The sequence below is a fragment of the Schistocerca serialis genome, unplaced genomic scaffold, assembly GCF_023864345.2.
Source record: "Schistocerca serialis cubense isolate TAMUIC-IGC-003099 unplaced genomic scaffold, iqSchSeri2.2 HiC_scaffold_1420, whole genome shotgun sequence".
NCBI classification, from domain to species: domain Eukaryota; kingdom Metazoa; phylum Arthropoda; class Insecta; order Orthoptera; family Acrididae; genus Schistocerca; species Schistocerca serialis.
In genome coordinates this window covers 5,365,073-5,387,730 of record NW_026047648.1, presented here as the reverse complement: position 1 = coordinate 5,387,730, position 22,658 = coordinate 5,365,073, and positions in this window count along the sequence as shown.

The window sequence follows — 22,658 nt, the reverse complement described above, 5'->3', positions numbered from 1 at the left end:
AAAACAGGCAAGAGTTGTACCTTTGCTTAAGAAAGATAAAGCAGGACAGACAGAAAATTAGCGGTCCATTTCCCTGCTGTCACCATTCACAAAAAAACAGAAGCAAGTATGAAAGATAGATTAATGAATTACCTAAATAAATACACTCTTTTAAGCAAATCAGTTTGGTTTCTGAAGTGGCAAAAATATGTAGTCAGCCATAGTAGAATTCACAAAAGTTGTGCTTGATGCTCTTAACAAAGATGAGCGTGTCATAGCCATATTTTTGGATCTTTCTAAGGCATTTGATACAGTCGACCACAAGATTCTATTAAATAAATTAGAAGCATCAGGAGTAAGAGGGGTAGCTAATGACTGGTTTCGATCATACCTAACAAATAGGGTACAAACAGTAGAGATAACACATACTTCAAATAGATCTAACCATTTAGTAAAACACTAATCAGAACCAAAATACATTAATTCAGGGTTCTGCAAGATAGCATATTAGGACCAGTACTATTCCTGATATACATCAATGACTTTCCCAGTAGTATTACTCGTGGCGAAAAAATTCTCTTCGCTGATGACACCAATGTTATAGTGACTGAGAAAATGAGAGAACTCCTTGCAGAGAAAGCAAATGAAACTCTGAAGGAAGGTTACGATTGGTCAATCTATATATATAAAACAAAGTCGGGGTTGTTACAACACTTGTAAATCGAGATCTGCTGGACCAATTTTCATGGTTTTTGATTTGTTGGATTTGTCTCCGCCCCGAATAGCAGAATACATCTTAAAAATAATGAAAAATTGACGAATAAAAATTTTCATGGTTTTTGATTTGTTGGATTTGTCTCCACCCCGAATAGCAGAATACATCTTAAAAATAATGAAAAATTGACGAATACTTGAAAAATGTGTTATTTTCCCTAAAAGTTCTTTAGTTTCAGAGCTGTCAAATTTTTTTGTCAAAATCTGTAAGTAATTATTGACATTTATGTATGCGTTCATGTTGTTGTTGTGGTCTTCAGTCCTGAGACTGGTTTGATGCAGCTCTCCATGCTACTCTATCCTGTGCAAGCTTTTTCATCTCCCAGTACCTACTGCAACCTACATCCTTCTGAATCTGCTTAGTGTATTCATCTCGTGGTCTCCCTCTACGATTTTTACCCTCCACGCTGCCCTCCAATACTAAATTGGTGATCCCTTGATGCCTCAGAACATGCCCTACCAACCGATCCCTTCTTCTGGTCAAGTTGTGCCACAAACTTCTCTTCTCCCCAATCCTATTCAATACTTCCTCATTAGTTACATGATCTACCCATCTAATCTTCAGCATTCTTCTGTAGCACCACATTTCGAAAGCTTCTATTCTCTTCTTGTCTAAACTATTTATCGTCCATGTTTCACTTCCATACATGGCTACACTCCATACGAATACTTTCAGAAATGACTTCCTGACACTTAAATCAATACTGGATGTTAACAAATTTCTCTTCTTCAGAAACGCTTTCCTTGCCATTGCCAGTCTACATTTTATATCCTCTCTACTTCGACCATCATCAGTTATTTTGCTCCCCAAATAGCAAAACTCCTTTACTACTTTAAGTGCCTCATTTCCTAATCTAATTCCCTCAGCATCACCCGACTTAATTAGACTACATTCCATTATCCTTGTTTTGCTTTTGTTGATGTTCATCTTATATCCTCCTTTCAAGACACTGTCCATTCCATTCAACTGCTCTTCCAAGTCCTTTGCTGTCTCTGACAGAATTACAATGTCATCGGCGAACCTCAAAGTTTTTATTTCTTCTCCATGAATTTTAATACCTACTCCGAATTTTTCTTTTGTTTCCTTTACTGCTTGCTCAATATACAGATTGAACAACATCGGGGAGAGGCTACAACCCTGTCTTACTCCCTTCCCAACCACTGCTTCCCTTTCATGTCCCTCGACTCTTATAACTGCCATCTGGTTTCTGTACAAATTGTAAATAGCCTTTCGCTCCCTGTATTTTACCCCTGCCACCTTTAGAGTTTGAAAGAGAGTATTCCAGTCAACATTGTCAAAAGCTTTCTCTAAGTCTACAAATGCTAGAAACGTAGGTTTGCCTTTCCTTAATCTTTCTTCTAAGATAAGTCGTAAGGTCAGTATTGCCTCACGTGTTCCAGTGTTTCTACGGAATCCAAACTGATCTTCCCCGAGGTTGGCTTCTACTAGTTTTTCCATTCGTCTGTAAAGAATTCGTGTTAGTATTTTGCAGCTGTGACTTATTAAGCTGATAGTTCGGTAATTTTCACATCTGTCCACACCTGCTTTCTTTGGGATTGGAATTATTATATTCTTCTTGAAGTCTGAGGGTATTTCGCCTGTTTCATACATCTTGCTCACCAGATGGTAGAGTTTTGTCAGGACTGGCTCTCCCACGGCCGTCAGTAGTTCCAATGGAATATTGTCTACTCCGGGGGCCTTGTTTCGACTCAGGTCTTTCAGTGCTCTGTCAAACTCTTCACGCAGTATCGTATCTCCCATTTCATCTTCATCTACATCCTCTTCCATTTCCATAATATTGTCCTCAAGTACATCGCCCTTGTATAGACCCTCTATATACTCCTTCCACCTTTCTGCTTTCCCTTCTTTGCTTAGCACTGGGTTTCCATCTGAGCTCTTGATATTCATACAAGTCGTTCTCTTATCTCCAAAGGTCTCTTTAATATTCCTGTAGGCGGTATCTATCTTACCCCTAGTGAGATAGGCCTCTACATCCTTACATTTGTCCTCTAGCCATCCCTGCTTAGCCATTTTGCACTTCCTGTCGATCTCATTTTTGAGACGTTTGTATTCCTTTTTGCCTGTTTCACTTACTGCATTTTTATATTTTCTCCTTTCATCAATTAAATTCAATATTTCTTCTGTTACCCAAGGATTTCTACTAGCCCTCGTCTTTTTACCTACTTGATCCTCTGCTGCCTTCACTACTTCATCCCTCAAAGCTACCCATTCTTCTTCTACTGTATTTCTTTCCCCCATTCCTGTCAATTGCTCCCTTATGCTCTCCCTGAATCTCTGTACAACCTCTGGTTCTTTTAGTTTATCCAGGTCCCATCTCCTTAAATTCCCACCTTTTTGCAGTTTCTTCAGTTTTAATCTACAGGTCATAACCAATAGATTGTGGTCAGAGTCCACATCTGCCCCTGGAAATGTCTTACAATTTAAAACCTGGTTCCTAAATCTCTGTCTTACCATTATATAATCTATCTGATACCTTTTAGTATCTCCAGGGTTCTTCCATGTATACAACCTTCTTTCATGATTCTTAAACCAAGTGTTAGTTATGATTATGTTGTGCTCTGTGCAAAATTCTACCAGGCGGCTTCCTCTTTCATTTCTGTCCCCCAATCCATATTCACCTACTATGTTTCCTTCTCTCCCTTTTCCTACACTCGAATTCCAGTCACCCATGACTATTAAATTTTCGTCTCCCTTCACAATCTGAATAATTTCTTTTATTTCATCATACATTTCTTCAATTTCTTCGTCATCTGCAGAGCTAGTTGGCATATAAACTTGTACTACTGTAGTAGGTGTGGGCTTCGTATCTATCTTGGCCACAATAATTCGATCACTATGCTGTTTGTAGTAGCTTACCCGCATTCCTATTTTCCTATTCATTATTAAACCTACTCCTGCATTCCCCCTATTTGATTTTGTGTTTATAACCCTGTAGTCACCTGACCAGAAGTCTTGTTCCTCCTGCCACCGAACTTCACTAATTCCCACTATATCTAAGTTCAACCTATCCATTTCCCTTTTTAAATTTTCTAACCTACCTGCCCGATTAAGGGATCTGACATTCCACGCTCCGATCCGTAGAACACCAGTTTTCTTTCTCCTGATAACGACATCCTCTTGAGTAGTCCCCGCCCGGAGATCCGAATGGGGGACTATTTTACCTCCGGAATATTTTACCCAAGAGGACGCCATCATCATGTAATACAGTAAAGCTGCATGCCCTCGGGAAAAATTACGGCTGTAGTTTCCCCTTGCTTTCAGCCGTTCGCAGTACCAGCACAGCAAGGCCGTTTTGGTTATTGTTACAAGGCCAGATCAGTCAATCATCCAGACTGTTGCCCTTGCAACTACTGAAAAGGCTGCTGCCCCTCTTCAGGAACCACACGTTTGTCTGGCCTCTCAACAGATACCCCTCCGTTGTGGTTGCACCTACGGTACGGCTATATGTATCGCTGAGGCACGCAAGCCTCCCCACCAACGGCAAGGTCTATGGTTCATGGGGGGGGGGTATGCGTTCATAAACTATTTAAAATGGATGAATAAACTATTATGTGTATTTTTTTTAAAAAAAGATTGAAAAATATTACGCGTGCGTTCAGAAATGTGTAATGAATACTTAATCATTTCAATAAATGCTCATTTGTTTATTACATGTCAAACATTTGTTGTCCAATCCTGTCAAATACTGTAACAACTATTTATGTGTGCGTTCAGAAATTTATTTTGTGTAAAATGTCTCGAAAGTTCAGGTAGGTACTGTTATATTTGTTTGTTTTAGACATTAATTTGTGTAAATTATTTATTAAATTAATTAAAGACTTATTCTACTGGTTAACAAAAGTGTAAATGTCTTTTCATAGGTTGTCTATGATTTTTCTTGATAAGCTATTGTCTATGTCTCGATTGTTTTATGTGGTTTTGTGCGAGTGCATATTCAGTATTACTATTAATAAAAATGCCGCATCCTAAAAGATCTAATCTTCCCCAGCGGAGCCGTAATGCAATTAGGCAACGGAATATCACGAGTAAATTTTCTGATGAAGAACGAGAAATTGCCCGAGAAGAGCGCCACATTAGGATGGAGCAAAGAAGGGCCTTAATTCGTGCTTCTCAAACGCAAGAGCAAAGAGAGGCAGCCCGTGAAACGGCTAGATTAGAAACGAGAAATCGTCGAGCTTATCGTACAGATGAACAGAGGAATAATCTTCGAAGCGCAAGAAGAAATGGTTAAAGTATTGATTTGAATCGAGCAGCGTTTCGATATGATTGCACCATCGACTACAGCTTGCATCGTTTAGTTTGCATTGGTCCAATGGACGTTGTTTGCCAGCATTGTGGCGCATTGAAGTTTGCTGGTGAAACGCCTGGTTTGTGCTGCCTTAGTGGTAAAGTGACATTGCCATTAGTGGTCCCGCCACCAGAGCCATTGCGTTCCCTGCTTTATGGCGAAACACTAGAATCACGACATTTTCTAGCGAACACTCAAAAATACAATGTCTGTTTCCAAATGACTTCATTTGGGGCGGAAATTATCGAAGAACATGGATATAATCCGACATTTAAGGTAATTTAGGTTAGAAACTTTATTTTCTGTGATTGTAAAAAAAATTTGGAATGTAGTTTGTTAGATTTCTGTATTTGTCTCTAAAATAAAAATGGTATGTTATTATTTGACAAAAAAGTGTTTGTAAATCTAACTATAACTATGGCTTTGAATTTACAGATTCAAGGCCAGATTTGCCATCGCATTGGATCATTGCAACCTATTGAAGGTGCACAGCACAAATTCTTGCAAATATACTTCATGGGCAATATGGAAGAACAACTTGACCGGCGTCAAGGGATCAACACAGCTACAAAAAGAGCAATTCTCCAAGATTTGCAGCAAATGCTTCATGAATGTCATGCATTGGTCAGGCTGTTCAAGACTGCTTTAGAGCGCATGCCAAGTGATGACTATAAAGTTGTAATCAGAGCAGATAAAAGACCAGCTGGAACACATGAACACACATTTAATGCTCCAACAATCGATGAAGTGGCAATCCTGATTGTTGGTGAAAACTTGGAAACACGTGATATTGTGCTTACACGACGCAATACTGGGCAACTACAAAGAATATATGAAACACACCGTTCATATGACGCGTTACAATACCCGCTGATGTTTTGGCAAGAAGACGATGGATATCACTTTAATATCAAAATGATTAATCCATTGAATGGTAAGATCAATATCATTGTTTTCATTTTAACTTGATATACATTTTATTCTGTTTGCTTTTGGTACACAAAAAAAGTTGTCACTCCTAATTTAGTAGAGAGTAGCTTTAAGAGTCGTTAACCTATTAGGGGTTCTAAAATACAATTTTTACTGTATTTGTTTCAGGTGAGGAAACTACCAAGAAGGTTAGTTCGATGAATTATTACGCATATCGTTTGATGATTCGTGAAAATTCTGACAATTATTTGTTGCGATTTCATCGACTGCTTCAACAATACTGCATTGACATGTACGTTAAAATCGAAACGGAGCACCCGACTTTCATCCGGTTGAATCAAGCTAAATTGCGTTCGGAAGAGTATATTCAATTACGCGATGCAATAAGCACAGAAGGAGATTCAGAAAATGTTGGTCGATTGACTATTTTACCAGCGACATACACAGGTAGCCCGCGTCATATGCATGAATATGCGCAAGATGCAATCACATATGTTCGTCATTATGGTCGGCCAGATCTATTCATTACATTTACATGTAATCCGAAATGGATGGAAATTATTCAACTGCTGCTTCCCGGACAAACATCAAGTGATCGACACGACATCACCGCACGGGTTTTCAAGCAAAAAATTCGGTCACTAATAAATTACATTGTTAAGCAACACGTCTTTGGGATTACTCGATGCTGGATATATTCAGTCGAATGGCAAAAACGAGGCCTACCGCATGCTCACATTCTAATTTGGTTAGTAGACAGAATTCGGCCAGATCAAATAGATGACATCATATGTGCGGAGATTCCTGCTCCTGAAACCGATCCAGACCTACATGATGCTGTAATCACAAATATGATTCATGGACCATGTGGCACTATCAACCGCCAATCACCGTGCATGGTCGACGGCAAGTGTTCCAAACGGTATCCGCGAAAATTCACGGCAGAGACCATTACAGGCAACGATGGTTATCCATTGTATCGGCGTGGATCGCCCGATGGTAATGGTAGAACTATCACAACAAAAGTGAAAGGAAACGATTTCATAGTTGACAACAGTTGGATTGTTCCATATTCGCCACTTCTTTCCAAAACATTCAAGGCACATTGTAATGTTGAGTATTGCAATTCGGTCAAATCTATTAAATACATTTGCAAATATGTCACGAAAGGGAGCGACATGGCGGTTTTTGGTATCCAAACATCCAATATCAACGATGAAATCACGCGCTATCAAGTTGGTAGATATGTGAACTGCAATGAAGCAATTTGGCGTATATTCTCATTCCCTATTCACGAACGTTATTCCAATGTTGTACATTGGGGGGTGCATCTAGAGAACGGTCAGAGAGTATATTTCACAGCGTCGAACGCTGCTCAACGTGCCGAAACATCTCCAGCGACAACACTGACCAGTTTCTTTGCGATTTGTCAAAACGATTCGTTCGCACGAACGTTGCTTTACTCGGAAATGCCACGTTATTACACTTAGAACGCTACATCGAAGAAATTTCAACGTCGGAAGCAAGGCGATGCAGTTCCTGGTCATCCTGATATGCGTTCTGCTGATGCTCTTGGTCGTATTTACACAGTTCATCCGAAGAATGATGAATGTTTCTATCTGCGGTTGTTGCTGGTACATGCTCGAGGGCCAACATCATTTGAATCACTACGAACTGTTAATGGTATAGTGTGCCCCACATTTCGTGCAGCATGTCAAGAGCTGAATTTGCTTGAAAACGATACTCATTGGGACACGACAATCGCTGAAGCAATTATTTCTGCATCTCCAAGTCAGATACGCACATTATTTGCTATCATCATTTCGACATGCTTCCCATCGAACCCACGTGACCTGTAGAACAAATACAAAGATAACATGTCAGAAGACATTTTATATCGAATTCGTGTCAGCTCAAGAAATCCCGATCTTGAGGCGAATGAGGAGATGCATAACCAGGCTTTGCTCTTGATCGAAGATATGTGTTACCTCATGTGGAATGTGAACGTGAATATGATCCACATGAACTAATCCAATCAGTTCAAACGAATGTACCACTGTTGAATCCTAAGCAGAAGGAAGTCTATGATACACTGATTAATGCAATTGATGATGGAAATGGTGGCTTATTTTTTTGGATGCCCCCAGTGGAACTGGGAAGACATTCCTCATGTCATTGATTTTGGCCACTGTACGTGCGAGATCCGAAATTGCGGTAGCAATTGCTTCTTCTGGAATAGCGGCCACATTGTTAGACGGGTGCCGTACGGCTCACTCAGCGTTAAAATTGCCCTTAAACCTTCAAACTACTGAACAGCCGACATGTAACATTTCGAAACACTCCGCAATGGCCAAAGTTTTAGTAGCATCAAAAATCATCATATGGGACAAATGCACAATGGCGCACAAACGCGCATTGGAAGCACTAGACCGAACATTAAAAGATCTGCGCAATGACTCAAGATGTTTTGGTGGTTCAATGATTTTACTATCTGGCGATTTCCGACAAACACTACCAGTAATTCCAAGATCTACTGCTGCCGACGAAATAAACGCTTGCCTCAAAGCATCAAATCTGTGGCGATATGTAAACAAACTTCAACTGTCTGTAAATATGAGAGTTGCATTGTTGAATGATCTATCTGCTGATGATTTCTCGAAGCAATTGCTGACTATCGGTAATGGCCGTGTTCCTGTTGACGAATCGAGCGGTTTGATTTCATTTCCTCCAAATTTTTGCAATTTCGTCTCATCAAAAGACGAGCTTATCAACAAAGTATTTCCGGATATCATTGCTAACCACAAAAATACTAAATGGTTAAGTGAGCGAGCAATTTTGGCGGCTAAAAATAAAGATGTAGATGACCTCAATTTTATAATTCAAAATCAAATCGTAGGTACTCTGTATTCATTCAAATCTATCGACTGTGTAACAAACGAAGAAGAAGCCACTAATTATCCAACTGAATTTTTGAACTCCTTGGATGTGCCTGGTTTACCACCGTACAATTTACAACTGAAGGTTGGCTCGGTAGTCATCATCCTTAGAAATTTAAACCAAGCAAAACTGTGCAATGGAACGCGTTTGGTGATAAGAAAACTGATGAGCAATGTGATTCACGCGTCGATACTTAAAGGAAAATTTAAAGATGAGGAAGTTCTTATTCCAAGGATTCCGATGATCCCAACAGATATGCCCTTTGAGTTTAAACGAATTCAATTCCCGATTCGTCTTGCCTTCGCCATGACGATCAACAAATCACAGGGCCAATCCTTGACTATTTGTGGCCTCAATCTAGAAAATGCGTGTTTTTCTCATGGTCAATTGTACGTGACATGCTCACGTGTCGGCAAACCATCCGCATTATTTGTTCTTGCGCATGACCAAAAAACAAAGAATGTCGTTTACCACAAGGTGCTTGAATGAAAATCCGATTAATGAATTAATAAGAGTATATCCCAACCTGCACAACATAGTTTTCAATGATTTTTTTCTGACATGCGTTTGAAATACTTAATTATTATTATTTTTTTAATTTTTATTCTCATTCTGTATGTATTCATCATCATCATTCATCAAAATAAAATACTATCTATATTAATATTATTTTGTATCATTGTATTACGTTCATCAAAGCCTAAATTAGTTCAGCTAAAAGGTAACACGACATTCATTGACTGTTAGGCAGTACGAAGTTCGCCGGGTCAGCAAGTTGTATATAAATATACAGACAGGACCGAAAGATCGATCTCTCTACCGTAACTGATAGAAGCAAATACGCTATTCAAGTTCCGTTACATCTATCTTGACTGGTATTGTTACAAGGGGGCATCGTGCATGCCGATACCTTTGGCCTCGTGCGGGCCAGTGTTCATATCTCGATCAGCGTCGGCAACCTACAACAGTTAAGTTTGTCATCGTTTTGGATCCGATAGGGCATACATCGGATGCACAGTGTAGCGTGATGTTGGCGGTTTGTTTGTGCGTCAGTGGGCGAGCTCGTCGGTTTGCCTGCCATGGACTGTCGGTCGGCTCTGAAGGCAGCTGGCGGTTTCCAGTCAACGTCACTGAGACGCAGGGGCTAGCCGATGTTCGTCGCTTGTCGGTGTATGTTAGCTTGCCGTAGGTGGTTATGCCCTAGCTAGTAGTGTCTTTGGCCGCTTATGCTCCCACCTATGGTTGCGATCGTAGTTTCCCAGAGTAAGGTCAAAGGATTGTTCGAGTGTCTCGATTTCCCGTATAGTCATGAGGCATGTTTTTTGAATACTTTCAAGGCGGCATTCATTGTGAAGGTTCACGGTGTGTGTGTAGTGTGGAGTGTTGCTAATGATTTGTAGCACTTTGTTCTGTATGATCTGCAGGTGGCGCAGTCGTGTAGGAGCTGCATATCCCCAGATGGGAGCTGTGTACGTCATCAGAGGTCTAATCAGTGTCACATATATGGACCTCGACACCCTGCTATTCAGTGTGCTTTCCCCTGTCGAGCATTGGGTAGAGGTTTTTGAGCCTCGCGTGTGCTCTGTTGGCAACATATTCTCTGCGGTCCCCCCGTGTAAGTTTCCGGTCCAGCCAGACACCGAGATATCTGACTTTCTCTTGGAAACGTGTTGGGTGTGTATGTAGCGTTATCTGTCTACTGTGTTGATGTTTGCACAGTACTTTTGGTCTGCTCGTAAACACAACTGCTCCGCACTTGTCGACATTTACTTTGATACGCCACCATTACACCCGAGGCTCGGCAGTTCTGAGTGCCGTCTGTATCCGTGAATTAATGTTCGACGGTTTCCAGTCTCGCACGAGGATGGCTGCGTCATCTGCGTAGATGGCTAACGTAGTGTTTTGTGTTGCTGGGAAGTCGTTAATGTACAGGTGGAACAAGATGGGTCTTAGGATGCTTCCCTGGGGTACTCCAGCTCGGATACCGTCTCGTGTGGATTGTTTGCCCTGCACGTCAGTGATGAAACATGTGTTTGTGAGACACGAGTGTAGGAGACGTACGAGTCCGTCCGGGAAATCAGCTTTGCTCAGTTTGCGTATAAGGCCATCGTATCCCGTACCACCACACTTATAACATTTTATGCCCACTGTAAACACTGTTTGTCTGTCACGCACCCCTGTTGCCACATCTATTTCCTCACATTGGATTGCCAGATCAATGGACGAATACATTCTTACAGAGTCCCTTCACTCAGTTTCCGCCACATATGCACTGGTAACCCCTTAAAAAGGCGTCAAGTGCCATTTGCTCTGCCTCCTGCAACAGAACACCATTCGTTTCATCGCTCTGATCCAACTCGTCAGTATACTCAGTAATTTCCCTTATCCTGTCCGCAAGTTTCTCTACCATCTCCCCCTGTCTGTTCGTCATTGTACTCGACCTCTCCCTAAAGCACCGAGCGCTATTCTGTTTCTTGTACCTCTGTAAAAGCCCCTCCTTCAACTGCTTAAACTGCCCTGCCTTCCTCGACTCCTCACAACACCTGTTAATCTAATCTCGGCCACACGTTACAACTGTTCACGAGACCGACCACTCGTCGCAGCTGAAGTTTCCGAGTCCTCCACAAACGAATGCACATCCTCAGATGCCTTGCCACAAAACGGAATAATCGAAATTTCGGTAGCTGGATCAATCTCCAGCTGCGGCATTCTAGGCAACGAGGACTGATCAGAAGCGGTTTCCCGCTCACTTCTAGCGGTTAATTCACTCCTCAACTGCACATTGTCCGCTGTCAACTGTGCTACCTTTTCCAACAAAATCTGTACTGCTTCTGGTTCTGACACACCTCACATTCCTGACTCTGCCATTGTGTTGCTTTTGTTCCCCATTAATCCCTAAACAGAACAATTAAGCACAAAAATAACCCAACACCCTACACCTCGGTATCATTATAGTAATATCGTGCTCAAACCAATACAAAAGTAATTAAATACCACGGAAAAAAAATTTACGGGCCCAAATACACTAACACTTCCTCTGACAACAAAAAATACCATTCCCACGCAACACATCTGCAATGGCCTGCCACGAGTCATACTCAAAACACAAAAAAGAAAGAAAAAGTGCAACACTCAAAAGAAAACTGGTCAAACTCACCACATCTCGTGACTGTAATGCCGGCGGTGGGCTCCAACGTCGTGCCGTACAGACTATGTCCGCTACTCTGACACCGAATGCTGTCGCACCTGCTGAAACCGAATGTCACAGGAACACCAAATGTAGCGGGGAGAGGCGGACGGCCCGTGTTGAGACTCGTCCGAGCTTTCCCAGTGACGTATCGTTCCCAACTACACCGCCGGATTACCGTCTGTCTGCGTCGCAGGGTCCCAAAATGCTGAGGACGCCACCTCAGCTACCCTGTGCAGTGCTCTGCTAACGTGTCGGCCCTGTACGGCCGCAGTGATATGTCGGCCTGTGTGGCCGAGCGGTTCTAGGCGCTGCAGTCCAGAACGGCACGACCGCTGTGGTCGCAGGTTCGAATCCTACCTCGTGCATGGATGTGCGTGACATCCTTAGGTTAGTTAGATTTAAGTAGTTCCAAGTTCTAGGGGACTGATGACCTCAGATGTTAAGTGCCACAGTGCTCAGAGCCATTTTTCTTTTTTTGCAGTGATATGACGCCGTCAGGGCTGTGCCTGAAGCAGACTCAGCAGCCTCCATCCTGCACTGACAGCTGCAGGACGGCCCGCACTGCGGTTCCTCGCCCGCGGCACTGAGCTGTGTAGTGGCCCGTCACTGGCTGGCTACAGAGGGTCGAACCGGCGACCTGCCGTGGACTGGAAGTCTGGTGCCCCGTCTGCTGCCGTGTGTAGCCGGTGCTGGGACGTGCTCGACCGTCCGAGAGAGATGCCACACTCGAATGCTCTGTCAGTGAACTGGCACCTAGCTACACGCAGCTGTGCGCCCCTGTTTTGCTAAATGCACCCCTCCGCCTCACGTACCCCTAACACTCAGGTCGGCCAGTGGGCCCCTTCTGCCTGTCACTTACGCCATGTAAACCGCTGCGTGTACTTTTCCTCGCGGTTCTTCGCCCCTGTGGCCTCCATTTTGCTTCTCAACTGCTGGTGAGCGTAACTCACTGTAAACAGGCCTGTGCCTGGCTGTAACTTCTGCACTTGGAAACATTGCACCAAAACTGACTTTTCCTGTCCCACACGGTACGTACCTTATGTCTACCGTCTGTTTTCTCTGGCCCACATTTATTTCTTTTTCAATACGCATCTTTGTCGTTAAATGTCCGCAGTACATCACCTTTGGTAACTTCTGATGTTATTGGCCAAAGCTGACGGGTTGTATGCCATTCTTCAGTTGTCCCGATTATCGCACCTGGCAACTGTAACACTCACGACGTTAAAACTCGTAACCTGGTTTTATACCTTTGAAAATCGTACTGCTCAAAGACCTGGAACGGAAGGCATCTTATTCGTATTTGCACACAGCCGATACTGTCTTTATCAATACTAGACCGGAGACTGGTAAGTGGCACTTGGTCTACTGTTGTAAAACTACAATTTGTATTGTGGTTTGTGGATTCTTGATGCAAAATTGAAAATCAAACGTTGGCGAAGTGGCACTTGGTCTTTTTCAATACTTTACGGCAACTGTTGCTGCGATGACAATGGTGATTTGTTTTCCAAACAGACTGTGTTGTTTCCCAACAGAATGTGCTCATAGCAGAACGTTTGGTCTAATTATTCGTAACACTGTCCAACAATATTCATTCCTTGGCATATCATTTCCGTTAAGCTTCATTTGTAGCGACATTTATAACACGTGTTCCACCTACTATTTGTTCTTGAGATTATTTATTTTGATGGACTATTGTAGAAACAGCTGTCAAATATCAAGAAATTGAAAAATCGTCTATACTGTTAAGTTTGCTGTCCTTCTACATTCGTCTTATTTTGTTCCAGTCAGTCACTTCCTGTAGCAAAACAGTTCTGCCAAGAACTACCTGACAAAGGACTTAGGGAATACCCTCCGGCTCTTACAGCTAAACACAGAGGGAACAAGCAGAGCAAAAGGTGAGTATCTTACTCAAATATTGACTGAAAACAAGGTGGACGTTGTTCTACTACAGGAAACCCACTGCTCAGACGAAACCCAACTTCATTCCAGGTGTAAGCTCCCTGGCTACACGTTAGCTGCTGCGACATACCATGCAAGTTACGGATCTGCAACATATATCAAGAATGATGTTGAAGAGGTAACAGATGTCCAAACAAAAGCGGAAAATAACATCCATACCATCAGGGAGAAAGTCGCCAACACAGAGATTGTGAACATCTATAAGCCCCGAGCACAACCATGGGTAAATGAAGCTGCTCAAAATATCCCACATCCAGGAATAGTAATTGGAGACTTCAACAGCCATAACACACAATGGGGCTACAGAACCACGAATGAAGATGGTGAGAAAGTATCAGAATGGGCTGAAATGGAACGCCTTTTCTTACTATTTGACGGGAAGGACAAAGGGAAATTCCGCTGAGCTAGATGGGCTCAGGACTACACTCCCGATCTCTGTTTTGCTACCACCAACAACAAAGGACTACCCTTGCAGAGCAGCAGGAAGGTGCTCAGTGATTTCCCTAGAAGCCAACACCGACCGACCTGTACTGGTGAAAATTGGACTCGAAATCCCAGTAGTGAAGTCTATACCAAAGCCACGATGGAACTTCCAAAAAGCCAAATGGGAAAAATTCTCTGAAGAGGTTGATCATATTATTCAGTTTATTCCACCTAAAGTTAGGCACTGCGACCACTTTGTTAGACTAATTCATTCCATTGCCAGAAAACATATTCCAAGAGGCTACAGAGAGAACTGCATTCCTGGATGGAGCCCTAGATGTCAAGAATTGTACGACGAATTTAAAACGACTCGAGACACTGAGGTAGCAGATGAATTGATTTCCGCCCTAGATTCAGCTAGGCAAAAGAAATGGATGGAACTAACTGAAAACATGTCTTTCTGACACTCGAGTAAGAAAGCTTGGAATTTATTAAGAAAGCTTGGCACTGCCACAAAAGGTAATATCTTATCAGTCAAATTAAATCCTAACAAAATAGCAGCCAGGATTGTTAATATAACAAGAACACCAAGCAACAACAACAAACAGAAACCCAAAGAAATAAAACATGAGCTAAAGTCTAAAATGTCTCAAGCACAGCCTTCCGAATTTGCACAGAAAATCTCTGCATCCGAAGTTGTTTCAGCCCTAGATACTCTGAAATCTGGCAAAGCGTCTGGTTGTGATGGTATATACCCAGAGTTCCTTAAACATGCTGGCCAAGGTGCAGTGCAGTGGCTAACTGCACTGTTTAATGAAATTCTCGCAACAGGAAGACTGCCAAATCTTTTTAAGAAAACTAAAACAATTGCCATCCTGAAACCGTCAAAATCTGGTAACAATCCTGAAGACTATAGACCCATTGCACTTCTAAGTGTCTGCTATAAACTGCTGGAGAGAGTACTCTATAATAGAATTGCACCAACTATCCTGAAACACATTCCTGTAGAACAGGCTGGCTTCAGACAAGACCGCAGTTGTAGCGACCAAGTGCTAGCGTTGGCAACATACATAGAGGAGGCCTTCGGAGACCTGAAGAAAACAATGGCCGTGTTGATTGACCTAACATCAGCATATGATACAGTGTGGCGGAAATGCATGCTTCTTAAGTTCTTAAGAATAATTCCATGTAAAATAATTGCACAACTACTCAATAACATGCTGTCCAACAGGAAATTCCAAGTTCACCTAAAAGGTCAAGTAAGCAAGGTATACAATTTAAATGATGGACTACCACAAGCATCAGTATTGGCCCCCCTACTTTTCAATTTATATGTCGCTGACTTGCTAGAAACGAAAGTGGGACACGCTTCTACGTCTCCTACTGGCACGGAACGCCACTTACTGCCGGGATCGTGTAGTGTCCCCACGGCAGAGGTGGCAGCCGTTAACGGGGCCCTCCATTTTATTACTCGGGCTTCCCTCCCCGGCGTTTCGGTACGTACCGACACGGCGAGCGGCCCGCGGGCTGTCGACCGGTGCTACTCCCGTCACCCTTCGTCTCTGCTATCCGTGACCACCTCTCTGCCCTCAGTCGTCTTTCTCTGGGTCCCGAGGCGTGTGGGCGTCCTGGGGAATGAACTGGCTGACCGTTTTGCTAGAGAAGCGTGTATTTACCGACTGTTCGCTTCCGTGATTCCGGGTGCAGATGTGGGGATCCAGATCGAATCTCTCTTTGCTCGAAAGTAGAACGACAGCCGGTGCGCTACTGCTTTCGGTAACGAACTTTATACAGTCGAGGCACCTACTGCAGTTAGGCGCTCTCCGTTCCCTCCTCTCGGGAGTAGTCGGACGTCTTCTGCCGTCTACGCGTCGGCCTTACCGGACTCGCCCGTCTTTTTCCCTCGTGTGACGGGCCACCCCCACAGTGTAGCTGTGGAGCCGGACTGACGGTGTCCGATATATTGGAGGAATGTCCCCTCCTTTTGGCCCCCTGTACTAAGTATAGCGTCATAGATTCTTTCGTACACAATTCGGGGACAGTCGAACTGGTCCTCAGTTTCCTACACGAAAGTGATTTTTATTTTCAGTTATAACTTTTTGCTTTACTCGTGGAGTAGGGGTAGGTTGATTGTGGTTGGGGCCTCTCTTCGTGCTTTTCTCAGTCTGGGACCTGTGTCCACTCCCCCCCTCCTCTGTAAAGACCTCTTTTTTATCCCTCTGTTTCTCCAGTTTTCAGATTTGGTGTACCTTTTTATGCCTTCTACTGTGTGTCTGTTTTCCTTTCTTTATAGTTCGACCCCTCTGACTGGATCCACCCACTTTTAGCACACCCTTACACAAGTAACTTTTGAATCTCAGGACTGATGACCTAACCCCCGCGGCCCCCCGATCGATCGGTCGACTGTCACAGTATCACTACCTCGAGAGGAATGTTGCAGTTGTGCGTTGTATTCTTCAGACTTCATCCCCTAGGCCACTGGTTCCCAGCAGGTGGTCCGTGCACCCCCGGGGGTCCGCGAGCTGTGCCGGAGGGGTACGCAAGATGTTATTAGAATAAAAAATATATTAAATATATTTCGTACGATAACAGATTATTTGTCTTGGCCGCTTCCTGCACGAGCAGAGCTTTAGCGAACGCTATCTTCTGCGTCTAGTGTCTTCCTAGAGCCGACTAGCACTAGCACACTCTAGCGCAAAACTAGAATTAGATAGAGGCAAAAATTACAGACTTCCGGGCATCGGCACGCGAGGACTACGAGAAACTAGCCAATGAAAAAGATCCGTGTGCAACCACTTATCGGTGTAAGCGAGAATTTTCTTCCTCGTGTTTTGTGAAAAACTAATATAGGAAGCGGCTTGACATGCGGTCGGATTTCAGAGTGAAAGTTTCGAGTTTGGAACCTAATACATCAGAAATAATGGACTCAAAGGTCAGATCGAACTCATCTCACTAAGAACTGAAAGTTAAAACTAATTATATACTGATGGAGTTCTATGTTGTAACTGTATTTTTCAAATACATAATACTTTGTATGAAATTAGTGTTTTCATATTTTTCACACGTGTCTACTCAATGCAATCCCAAGTGTAGTACACTTGAAAGACCAATACATTCAGTTTTAATTTTTTCCTGTCATTTTCAGTTCATACTCAATTTTTTATTTTTTACGGAATTTGTTATACTAAACACCCAGGTATGAAGACAAAGATTTTGAGCAAAAATCAAAATTTAACGATAACAATGATGGTTAAATTGAAAAAATTTTAAGCTCAATATTTTTTAAATAATGAATATGTCAATGTTTTTTTAAGCACCAAGAATAGAAAACGTATAAAAAGACTTTCAATTTAGCTTTTTTAGGTGCTCGATACTGTGATACGACGAGGTACCGATCGTGCTCGATTAGTGGGTCCTCTAGAAAATTTTGTTGGGAACCGCTGCCCTAGGCAAACTGAGTAACGTGAGAAGCATGTTCAAAAAGGAACAGGAATTTGTTAATATCACGGGGTCTATATGTCTAATTTTCAAGCTTTTGTTTATCTTGTTGATTCACACGTTCTTGATGTATGTTTGCATTTTCTGCTGTTTTGAAGATTTATTTCATTTTTGACGTATGAAAATGTTATATCTGCTCTCGAGTGCTCTGGATGCTGTGGCACATAAATTACTGATGGCACTGTGGAACAAATAAAGAAAATGGTCCAGGAAAATTGTCAAATCACCATCAGAGAGGTTGCTAATGATGTCGGCATACCCTCGGGCTCTAGCCGAGCAATTTGTTTTAGATGTTTCGGGCGTGAAGAGTGTAGCAGCAAAGTAAGTTTCGAAATTGATGAACGAATTTGACAATCGTCCAGAACTTCTAAGGAAAATTATAACAGGTGACAAAACGTGGGTACACGATATGGCGTCGAAACTGAGGCCCGGTGGTCCCAGTGGAAACTGCGCGAAAAGCCGAGTCTGGAAAACGTACAATGTGAAGACTCTTCCCACTCTTTACTTCTATTTGCAATGGAATAGTGCATCGTGTGTTCCTGCCTTACGGTCATAAGGTCAGTAACAAATCTGGAAGTTACGTGCCATTTGCACAAAGCTGTCCAAAGAAAGCAACCAGAAATGTGGCAAAACCACTTGTGGAAAACGCATCACGATCATCTGCTCACTCACGTCTCAATGCAAAAAAAAAAAAAAAAAAAAAAAAAAAAAAAAAAAAAAAAAAAAAAAAAAAAAAAAAAAAAAAAAAATCGTGAACCTCAGCCACCGTATTCGCCGAACACGGCTTGTTCCTTTTCTGTTCCCGTGGCTGAAGAGGACTTCATCGTGCCACCATTGGTGACATAAAAGCAGAATCGCTGAACACCTGTCAGAAAGTGAGTTCCGGAAGTGCTTCTGAGATTGGAAAAAGCAGTGGCACAAGTGTATTGCATCTGAGGGAGTTACTTTGAAGGGAACAAAGTTGATGTTGATGAATAAATAAAGATTCTTCGAGAACAACAAATATTTCCATACCTCTTGATCACACCATGTATATAGTAAACAGTTGCCAAGATACTGGGCCAACAACCTGTACCCGAAAGTAAATAAATTGAGTTTACTGCCAGTGATACAGCGTTTGGTCAAATCGAGATCGAGCTTTTGGGAGAAAGAGAGCGAGGGTTTTAAAAATTGCAAAGGTGGCATTGTAGCGTAACTCGCAGCAGTCCACAAATTTCTGAATAAATATGTATACGTATTCTTGAAGAATGTTATGGTCTCTCCGGCATTACCCACTGGGAGACCAGAATTACTGTGTATCTGTCACCACTGCGCCCCAATATAGAACATTCTCGAGATCAGATCTCCTCAAGTGGGATGTTTTCTTCTTACTTGCTCGGGTGGAACGTGTCGAGCTGTGCCTCTACACGGAAAAAGCCGTAATTGCCTATCCCTCTCCCCCGTATATGTGGAATGTGGTCCTATTTGAAATTAATTACTTAGACTAACAGTAAGCTACAGTAATTGTATTCGTTCATCTGAGTTTTTAGTAGAGTAACAGGTTGCAGTCTAATAGTGAGGAAGAATAAAAATATTTCCAGTAACTTACACTGTATTCTAGTTTTCAGTCAGTTACAAATGTTTCTTTTTGTTACAGTTGCAATAGTCTTTCTGAATCTTAGCTCTCTTTATATCATCATTCAATACTGAAAAAACCCATTTAATGACTATTCACAAAAGGTCTCTCTATCGTACTTCAGGAAAGAAACGGCCAAAACAGTATCTTATATCTCTCAATCACAGAATTTAATCATAATCCCATTATTACATATTGAAGACAAAGAACATAAATTTTTATTAATTGTAGTTACACCGCTGGCACCTCATATTTAAACCCCATTTGTCCATTTAAGTAATAAATGGACAATGGGGTTTAAACACATGGGCTGAAAACGCAGCTGCAGTCTGTAAGACTTTCCCTTTTTCTGATACCAAACAAGGCTTCAGAAGTGCTAAACAAATCAATATCATTCTTACCCCCCATGAACCAAGGGCCTTGTGATGGCCGTACCGTAGGTACAACCACAGCGGAGGGGTATCTGTTGAGAGGCCAGACAAACGTGTGGTTCCTGAAGAGGGGCAGCAGCCTTTTCAGTAGTTGCAGGGTCAACAGTCTGGATGATTGACTGATCTGGCTTTGAAACAGTAACCAAAACAGCCTTGCTGTGTTGGTACTGCGAACGGCTGAAAGCAAGGGGAAACTACAGCCGTAATTTTTCCCGAGGGCACGCAGCTTTACTGTATGATTAAATGATGATGGCGTCCTCTTGGGTAAAATATTCCGCAGGTAAAATAGTCCCCCATTCGGATCTCCGGGCGGGGACTACTCAGTAGGACGTCGTTATCGGGAGAAAGAAAACTGGCGTTCTACGGATCGGAGCGTGGAATGTCAGATCCCTTAATCGGGCAGGTAGGTTAGAAAATTTAAAACGGGAAATGGATAGGTTAAAGTTACATATAGTGGGAATTAGTGAAGTTCGGTGGCAGGAGGAACAAGACTTTTGGTCAGGTGATTACGGGGTTATAAATACAAAATCAAATATAGGTAATGCAGGAGTAGGTTTAATAATGAATTAAAATTGGAGTGCGGGTTAGCTACTACAAACAGCATAGTGAATGCATTCTTGTGGCCAAGATAGACACAAAGTCCCTGCCTACTACAGTAGTACAAGTTTATATGCCAACTAGCTCTGTAGATGATGAAGAAATTGATGAAATGTATGATGAGATAAAAGAAATTATTCAGGTAGTGAAGGGAGACAAAAATTTAACAGTTCTGGGTGACTGGAATTCGAGAGTAGGAAAAGGGAGAGAAGGAAACATAGTGGGTGAATATGGATTAGGGCAGAGAAATGAAAGAGGAAGCCGTCTGGTAGAATTTTGCACAGAGCATAACTTAATCATAGCTAACACTTGGTTTAAGAATCATGAAAGAAGGTTGTATACATGGAACAATCTTGGAGATACTAAAAGGTATCAGATAGATTATATAATGGTAAGACAGATTTAGGAACCAGGTTTTACATTCTAGGACATTTCCAGGGGCAGATCTGGACTCTGACCACTATCTATTGGTTATGAACTGTAGATTAAAATTGAAGAAACTGCAAAATGGTGGGAATTTAAGGAGATGGGACCTGGATAAACTGTCTAAACCAGAGGTTGTACAGAGATTCAGGGAGAGCATAAGGGAACAATTGATAGGAATGGGGGAAAGAAATACAGTAGAAGAAGAATGGGTAGCTCTGAGGGATGAAGTAGTGAAGGCAGCAGAGGATCAAGTAGGTAAAAAGACGAGGGCTAGTAGAAATCCTTGGGTAACAGAAGAAATATTGAATTTAATTGATGAAAGGAGAAAATATAAAAATGCAATAAATGAAGCAGGCAAAAAGGAATACAAACGCCTCAAAAATGAGATCAACAGGAAGTGCAAAATGGCTAAGCATGGATGGCTAGAGGACAAATGTAAGGATGTAGAGACTTCTCTCACTAGGACTAAGATAAATACTGCCTACAGGAAAATTTAAGAGACCTTTGGAGAAAAGAGAACCACTTGTATGAATATCAAGAGCTGAGATGGAAACCCAGTTCTAAGGAAAGAAGGGAAAGCAGAAAGGTGGAAGGAGTATATAGAGGGTCTATACAAGGGCGTTGTACTTGAAGACAACATTATGGAAATAGAAGAGGATGTAGATGAAGATGAAATGGGAGATGTGATACTGCGTGAAGAGTTTGACAGAGCACTGAAAGACCTGAGTCGAAACAAGGCCCCCGGAGTAGACAATATTCCATTGGAACTACTGACGGCCATGGGAGAGCCAGTCCTGACAAAACTCTACCATCTGGTGAGCAAGATGTATGAAACAGGCGAAATACCCTCAGACTTCAAGAAGAATATAATAATTCCAATCCCAAAGAAATTGGGTGTTGACAGATGTGTAAATTACCGAACTATCAGTTTAATAAGTCACTGCTGCAAAATACTAACACGAATTCTTTACAGACGAATGGAAAAACTGGTAGAAGCTCACATCGGGGAAGATCAGTTTGGATTCCGTAGAAATATTGGAACACGTGAGCAATACTGACCTTAAGACTTATCTTAGAAGAAAGATTAAGGAAAGGCAAACCTGCGTTTCTAGCATTTGTAGACTTAGAGAAAGCTATTGACAATGTTGACTGGAATACTCTCTTCCAATTTCTGAAGGTGGCAGGGGTAAAATACAGGGAGCGAAAGGCTATTTACAGTTTGTACTGAAACCAGATGGCAGTTGTAAGAGTCGAGGGACATGAAAGGGAAGCAGTGGTTGGGAAGGGAGTAAGACAGGGTTGTAGCCTCTCCCCGATGTTATTCAATCTGTATATTGAGCAAGCAGTAAAGGAAACAAAAGAAATATTCGGAGTAGGTATAAAAATCCATGGAGAAGAAATAAAAACTTTGAGGTTCGCCGATGACATTGTAATTGTGTCAGAGACAGCAAAGGACTTGGAAGAGCAGTCGAACGGAATGGACAGCGTCTTGAAGGGAGGATATAAGATGAACATCAACAAAAGCAAAACGAGACTAATGGAATGTAGTCGAATTAAGTCGGGTGATGCTACGGGAATTAGATTAGAAT